This window comes from Engraulis encrasicolus, chromosome 15 (assembly GCF_034702125.1).
Source record: "Engraulis encrasicolus isolate BLACKSEA-1 chromosome 15, IST_EnEncr_1.0, whole genome shotgun sequence".
NCBI classification, from domain to species: domain Eukaryota; kingdom Metazoa; phylum Chordata; class Actinopteri; order Clupeiformes; family Engraulidae; genus Engraulis; species Engraulis encrasicolus.
Window position 1 is genome coordinate 252,055 of NC_085871.1, and position 8,393 is coordinate 260,447.

At 41.9% G+C, this 8,393-nt stretch overlaps 2 long non-coding RNA genes across 2 annotated transcripts; both read left to right on the top strand.

Moving 5' to 3' along the window:
- Positions 1-1,007: 1,007 nt before the first annotated feature.
- LOC134464371 (uncharacterized) lies at positions 1,008-1,832 on the top strand. The gene is made up of 3 exons (XR_010037867.1): positions 1,008-1,158; positions 1,250-1,312; positions 1,448-1,832. It is a non-coding gene; the product is annotated as an uncharacterized LOC134464371 (long non-coding RNA).
- Positions 1,833-2,905: 1,073 nt separating this feature from the next.
- LOC134464372 (uncharacterized) lies at positions 2,906-3,598 on the top strand. Its single transcript, XR_010037868.1, has 3 exons — positions 2,906-2,924; positions 3,016-3,078; positions 3,214-3,598. It is a non-coding gene; the product is annotated as an uncharacterized LOC134464372 (long non-coding RNA).
- Positions 3,599-8,393: the final 4,795 nt, after the last annotated feature.

Genomic DNA, 8,393 nt, shown 5'->3' on the forward strand with positions numbered 1-8,393 from the left:
CTAATGTGGGACACCTTAAGGTTTAAGGGGTGTAGCTTTGCCCCAAGTTGGTAAATGTTTACAAAACTAAAACCAAATAAAAGCCCTATCATCCTGTTATCATAATATCATGATTTAGTAAATGTATAGTAATACTCCAGGGAGGGGTTACAATTAAGAAGAAGGACCCTGGGTGAAGTCCATCAAATGGCAAATTACATAGCATTTGACCAAATTTGTCTTTAGGGTATACATCAATTCCAATCAAAACATCATTTTCAATTTTTTGATAAATATGTTGGGTAGGTATATGTTCATCAGAAAATAATGTGTGGTGTATATAAAATAATGTAATATTTTATTTTTAAACCATATTATTAGTGTCCCACTTTAGGATAGGTGCATCCTAAAGTGGGACACAAGATTTTCCTAATGTGGGACAGTTGTAAAAGTAGTAATTTAATAAGTCAAACAATTACTATGAAGTCAAACACCATGTCCACATAGGAAAATGGATATTTAAATCTATATCAAAAGTGTATTTCAGTCTTTCTGGCCTAATCTACTGGAGCACAGCTATCAACACAACATTTGGGTCCAAAAACCGGAAGTTCTTTCCTCAAATAGAGCTGACATGTTGAAGTGACCAATTGTGTGCAATGGGTTCAAACAGTCTCAGTCTTATTTACCAATAAAAGAAAGTAAAAATAATTAATAAAACATGCTCTAAATGTGTAGCTGATATGTCTTACAGAGTGGCAGATCACATTTTGAATTAATATTTTACACAAACATGTTTTAGAGACCTTTTAATATACACTGTCCCATATTAGAAAACCGATTTTCCCACTTTAGGGATAACCATGGTTTTTGACCAACTTACATTAATATCCAAATTATTCAAATTAGAAACGCTTAACATGTTTTTAAAGGTTGTATCTGATTAGAGCATAACTAGAGGATGAAAAGCGTGTAATTTGTTTGTATTGAAATGCTGTTGTAGCAGGTGACACTTCCTGCTACCTCGCTGTGCCCTTCCCAGCTACCTCCAGTAACAAGGAGGCGGGGCGACTACAGGGCAATTAACCAATGGGCACTAGATGCATCTTTTAAAAACCCTGAGCCAACAGCATGGTAGTTCCTGCTGCTTTGGTGTGTGTGCCAGACTGGCCACTTTGGGTATGTTGTGTTTTTGTCCTTTCATTATGTTCATTCATTTCTTTATTTTGATGTCTTGTGTATTGACTGTTTGTATTTATCTGTACTGTAGCCACACACATGGGCCTCAGGCTAAGGCCTAGCTTTGATGTAGCCACCTTGGGCCTGCTTACAGGTATGTTCTATGCTCATCTAGATCTTGTCAAGTGCAGTGGTAAAATGCTAACTTGAACACGTGGAAGCAGATGGTTGATGTAAACATGTGTAAGCTTAGCTGTGCAGTTTTCATGTGATTGTTCTTGTTTTTCAGGTAGCATGGCCTTTAACCCTGTGCTGCTCCAGGTGTAGGTCGTGCTGCTGTCTTGTCTTGTCTTGTCTTGTCATGTGTTTTTGTTTTCTTTTGATATTGTGTTAACTTACTGTCTTGTCTGTTTAGTTTCATTTTTTTTTGGGCATAACTTCCAAGGTAACATCGGGTTTTATCTGGCAAGGAGCATTAGTTTAGAGGGTGGCTAGTCATATACTAGTGTGGTGCATTTGGCACTTGTTTGCTGTGTAATCCAGAATGTTTGCTGTGGACTGTTTTAAGTCATGGGTTGCTGTGATGAAGGTACACTTTCCAGTAGCATGCCCCCTTTAGTCACTGTGAGCACTTGCCAGTCTCGTCCCGAATAAATAAAAGAACTACCTTTTTGTGTTGGAATTCACGTCTCCTCATGTCTTTTCGAACCTGTGTGCCTTATGATACTATTGCTGGTTTAAGTCAAAGTATTCTATAGTCTGGGGGTGAAACTCCCCCAGTGGCGTAGTCGTGCAACTACAAGATGGGTTATTATTTTGGGTAATTATCAAACCTAAAAGTCCACTCTGCTACATTTGACGTAGACGGCAGGAGACAGGTAGACGTGAATTCCAGGTATTGTTTTATTTGTAATTTTTGAGTTGTTTGCTTTACAAGACAAGACAGCAGCCGACCAGAAGATGGATATCTGGGGAACCTTCCTGGCCAACTATCCCCACACCTACCGCCTCCATTAGTCATGTCAGCTGAAATGTGGTGCCCCTCCTTGACTGGCCTTGTGGTTGGCGCCCCACAGGTTGATCGGGAGCTGCTCCTAATTTGAACTGCTTGTGTGGGGTGTGTCAGGAACGTGACTTAATGTACTGGCTTGGCCTACTGACCAATTGCCATGGGAAAGGCTTGGATAGCGGCGGTCCACCGCCGGGTCTCCAGTTCGGATAGCGGCGGTCCACCGCCGGGTCTCCAGTTCGGATAGCGGCGGGTCCACCGCCGGGTCTCCAGTTCGGATAGCGGCGGGTCCACCGCCGGGTCTCCAGTTCGGATAGCGGCGGGTCCACCGCCGGGTCTCCAGTTCGGATAGCGGCGGGTCCATCGCCGTCTCCAAGTGTCATGTTTTTATTGTGTTGTAGATCACTGGGTCCCCTCTGCATCAGGGGCTGGGCCCACTGGCCTTGTCATTTCTCCCATTAAGGGACACTTACTCCGCTGAGTCAGTTTTAATTCATGGTTGTAAAATTCCATGGTGAACACCCTGGTAGCCTTGAGTTTGTCGTCGGGGCGACGACAAGCAATGGGGGGGTGGATTGTAGCAGGTGACACTTCCTGCTACCTCACTGTGCCCTTCCCAGCTACCTCCAGTAACAAGGAGGCGGGGCGACTACAGGGCAATTAACCAATGGGCACAAGATGCATCTTTTAAAAACCCTGAGCCAACAGCATGGTAGTTCCTGCTGCTTTGGTGTGTGTGCCAGACTGGCCACTTTGGGTATGTTGTGTTTTTGTCCTTTCATTATGTTCATTCATTTCTTTATTTTGATGTCTTGTGTATTGACTGTTTGTATTTATCTGTACTGTAGCCACACACATGGGCCTCAGGCTAAGGCCTAGCTTTGATGTAGCCACCTTGGGCCTGCTTACAGGTATGTTCTATGCTCATCTAGATCTTGTCAAGTGCAGTGGTAAAGTGCTAACTTGAACATGTGGAAGCAGATGGTTGATGTAAACATGTGTAAGCTTAGCTGTGCAGTTTTCATGTGATTGTTCTTGTTTTTCAGGTAGCATGGCCTTTAACCCTGTGCTGCTCCAGGTGTAGGTCGTGCTGCTGTCTTGTCTTGTCTTGTCTTGTCATGTGTTTTTGTTTTCTTTTGATATTGTGTTAACTTACTGTCTTGTCTGTTTAGTTTCATTTTTTTTTGGGCATAACTTCCAAGGTAACATCGGGTTTTATCTGGCAAGGAGCATTAGTTTAGAGGGTGGCTAGTCATATACTAGTGTGGTGCATTTGGCACTTGTTTGCTGTGTAATCCAGAATGTTTGCTGTGGACTGTTTTAAGTCATGGGTTGCTGTGATGAAGGTACACTTTCCAGTAGCATGCCCCCTTTAGTCACTGTGAGCACTTGCCAGTCTCGTCCCGAATAAATAAAAGAACTACCTTTTTGTGTTGGAATTCACGTCTCCTCATGTCTTTTCGAACCTGTGTGCCTTATGATACTATTGCTGGTTTAAGTCAAAGTATTCTATAGTCTGGGGGTGAAACTCCCCCAGTGGCGTAGTCGTGCAACTACAAGATGGGTTATTATTTTGGGTAATTATCAAACCTAAAAGTCCACTCTGCTACACTGTCATTAAATTTTAATAAACCACCAAAGTCGAAGTGACAAAAATTGTCCCACATTAGGGCATTCTACCCTACTTGTGCTAAAACAGCAAACATAGCAAAAAAAAGTCCTTCTTAATGCTCTGTTGTTGCTGCGTATGGGGCCAGTCGTCACGCATCGTAATTCGTCCTTCACTAGCCAATAAGCATTCATTAAGCCTGGCTCAAACTACACGACTATCGCGCCGATTCTCGGCTGAAAACCCTCCTTACGACAATCGCTGGAACGTTACCCCCCAGGACCATCGCAAGCGATTGTCGGGAAAGATTTCCTCGTCGTGAGCGACGTTCTAAGATAGAACTTTGGCAGCTCAAAGAGTCGCCGATCGCAAATCATAGAAATCAAACAGTGTTTGATATTTGCGACTGGAAATAGAACGTCGGGCATTGTCTCGGTGGCTACGAGGAGCGACAAGATTGACAGTTGCGATTCTCTTCTAGTGTGCGGTGCACCTCGACGCCAAAATCGGACACACAATAGCTAGTCGTGTAGTTTGAGCCTGGCTTTAGCAGAATGCCCGCACGTTATGGGCAACAACAACTCAACCTGCAAGAATCTATTTCTTAAAGCCAGGCTCAAACTACACGACTAGCGATTGTGTGTTAATAAATCCAAATGGGTCAAACTGGCCAAATCTGATCTGGTTACTGGTTACAGTTTGTATGAGCAAAGTCCTTTCCCATAAGTCATTTCACTCCGTGTCTATCCTGGCGATGCGTCAGGGCAGCTATTTCAGATTAGTAAGACTATGGGCATCTCAAAATGAATGGGAAAATCAGGAATGGGACAGCTGAGCGAATCACAAATCATGGTTGCAATCGCAATGAAAACCGGAGTATAATGGCTCTAGGATTGGCCGTAGGCCTACATAGGAAAGTAACGCTGTAAAACGTTTTCTTCCTGCTAATTTTGAACTGTGCATGTGCGCAGCACTTTGCGACAACACGTTATGCTTTGTGGTCTGTAGGATCAAGTGGCACAGACTTTGTAGCAACCCCATGTGAGCAGCTGGGAGATGTGCAGGCAAGCCATATTGGCGTCACAAATTGCCCACGTTCATTTCTATGGACGCTTCCTTACTGTAAGTGTTTCGTCTCCCTCTATATAAGGGTCATTTCAGAATTGTGGGTACATTTCAGCTTTTGACAAAAGTAAAATAAAATGTTTTATTTCTGTGAAACTTTTTATCAATTCTCAAAGAACATACTTTCAATTGTACACTTCCAGTATTTGCCAAGCTTAAACATGTATGATTTGTATTATTTTATCTAAAAATCAGAGAACTATGGGTACATTCTGTCAACTCTGTTACGGGCAAATTAAGGTAAATATCAACTAAATGCAATAGCCTACATGGTAAAATCATGTGTTCCCTGACAGAGTATTTGTCCATATATCCATTTATTTAACTTTGAGTTTTCTATGATAAATATTCTTTTTTCAGGAGTTAAAACATTGAGACGTTTCACTGAAAAGTTGCCATGAGTGTTTACATTTTCTCCATAAAAAGCTTTAAAAATCTGTTAAATGCTTTGAAATTTCATGTAAGGAGTTAGTTAGTTATGGCACTGCTTCTGGTGTATGTATTAACAAGAAAACATATTTAATTCTCTTTTTTTAAGCAAAAACAAACAACTTTTGTAACAGAGTTGACGGGACAAACATAACAGAGGTTGACACTGTCAAGCTCTGATATTGTGTTGCCAGATTTGTCTGACCATTCCCAGCCCAAACAGTGCTCAAAAACCTAAATTCTAAATTCTTCCCAATTTCAAAAAAGTGTATTGATTTCTGAGGCAATACAAACATTTTTCTTAACCATTTTTACCCGCAGATGGCCATGCCAAGCAGCCCAATTGGGCGGGTAACCGCCCAATCTGGCAACACTGGCAAAATGTAACAGAGTTGACGATAACAGAGTTGATTTTTTTCACTATTTTGTGATTTTACTCCATGTGCTATCTCTAACTAGATACCACACATCATAACTAAAGCCACACTTTAATGAAGTTTCATAGTAAAATTGATTTTAGAAAATTGAAAGATAGATTTACTACAGAATCATAGTAACAGAGTTGACGCACAATAAATATACTCTTGGTGTGTTCTCAACATTTAGCACAAATTATTAGGAGAGACAGTTAAACATACCATAATTCCCTTCCAAGGAAGTGAAGAAAAGGAAGTGACACCATTTGGTGCAGGTTATATGGTTTTATATAAATGCTATTGATTATTTTTATGTTGTTTTATGCCAGACGTAACAGAGTTGACAAACCCCTGGGACAGGTAAAAAAACATTTTTTAAAAATATCAAGATCAGCTGTGTTACAGGAAAAAAACATTCTCTGCAACAGAATATATTTATATTTATAGATTTATCATAAAAAATCTGCAAATTTTACAGAATTATGTTATGTTTATTCAAGTTGAACATGTGAATCTCTATAGTAGGACAGGCGATTTTGATGATTTTGGGGGGGTTTGGAATCATTGAATGCATATTTAACAAATAAATTGTGCATAAAATGTACATCAAACATTGTGCTCAGTGAACATACAGTCTATTTAGTGATAATATTGAAAGTAAATTCTGAAAAGATTATTATAAATATTTTTTTTTTTTGCGTGGGACACCAAATGTACCCGCAATTCTGAAATGGCCCATAAAGTGTCTCTGGTATGAGTGAGTGAAGTGATGCCGCTGGCTTGACCAGCCTTCAGATGACCAGTCTGCTATGGATTGCAGACACAAACCACCACCCACCACCCATCACCCTTCGTTTGCTTTTTTGCACACGTTAATTCCAGGCACACGCAGCCCTGTAACAATGTGACAGGTGGGACGTGCGGCAAGACAAGCAACGAGCTGACGAAGGTTGACTCTCTCATTAGGCCCCACAAAAGCCTCACCGACAGCCAGACGAGACGCTTACAGCTGCTGCGCCTTCATCTGCACACCTGCACCTGCTAACAACACAATCAACTCTACAGTGTTAATTCAACATGCCCAGAGGAGAACCAACACCACGCACCAACTTGTTAAATTTGACTCTCCAAGTGTTGAATTAACTGTAAAATTCATTGTGATACATCCGGGAGGTAGTGGGAGACAAGGAAGAAGGCAGAGGGAGCAAGGGCTTCAAATCGGGGAGGTGGAAGATTCTGGAAAAATTGGGGAGTTGGAAGAGGAGATCACGCTCTTAAAGTCTGCTTAGAGTCTTGATTTCTGCCTAACAGAATCAGCAGGGAAACATCCTATCCTATCCTATCCCATCCCATCCTATCCTATCCTATCCTATCCTATCCTATCCCATCCTATCCTATCCTATCCTATCCTATCCTATCCTATCCTATCCTATCCTATCCTATCCTATCCTATCCTATCCTATCCTATCCTATCCTATCCTATCCTATCCTGTCCTATCCTACCCTGCCTGCCTGCCTAGTAGGGCCTCAACCCCTGTCACGAACACCCTGGGATGCAACTGAACACGCTGCACCATGCATTTTATACTCTCTAATCCCAATTAAAGTCCAGAAGGAGAGAGGCAAGAGGAATCAAAAGGAAAGCTGTCCCAGAGATGAGCCATGGGGTGGTGTGTGTGTGTGTGTGCGCGCGCATGTGTGCGTATAAGCATGTATGTGTGCGTCCCTGTGTCTGTGTGTGTGTGCGCGTGCACGTGTGTGTGTGTGTGTGTGTGTGTGGCGATGGTGGTGGGAGGGGGATGAACCAATTATTTTGAAGGGTATTAAGTCATCAGATTTACTTTTATCTTGATTGCATTGTGGAAGTCGTGCATAATTAATGGCGGGAGCTTATTAGGAAAAGATGATTAGGCAAATTTCACAGGTGTCGAATGCATTTTTCATGATGAATTTTTGCTGGGACAATCCTGCATTTCCATCTGTTCTGCTCCTATCAGAATGTCACTGTGGGGGAAATTAATGTGACGGCACAATGAGGACCGTCCACGCCACAGAGGCCAGAAGAAATGCAAAAATAAAAAAAAGAGAGTAAATAAGACTTCGGGGCTCACACAGCAATAAACATAAACAGGGAATTAACATTTTTAGAAGCAGCGCAATCATCACCGGCTTTATGGCAATGGGAGCTAATTCACTGTAAAATAGCTGGGTTTAATGGATGCAGGACCTCCGTTTTTATGATTGCTCTGTGCGCAACCCCCTGGTTCGTCCATCATACAAATGTGTACATCAATATACTGAGCTCACTCTCAGGGTGCTGCAGGTTTGCCGTCTTTTGTAGTTATAATTAAGACAGTGCTTCCATTTGGCCTCCCTCAGGGACCAAAGGTGAGGGAGCGTCTGCAATCTCCAATTTCTTTGCCGCCTTGTCTATTTAATGGCAATCAATTGAAAAGAGAGTCTGACGCGCCCGGTGCTAAAGGAGCAGCTTTTAAACTCAGTTCACCTATATTACTTCATTTTTTTGCAGAACATTTGGCCCCAAGCTGTAAATTACAGGGAATATATTCACTAGGAGAGTGCCTACTCTCACTTTTACACACACGCACATCAGGGTTTAAATTAGAAGTACTGAGTTGATATTTCA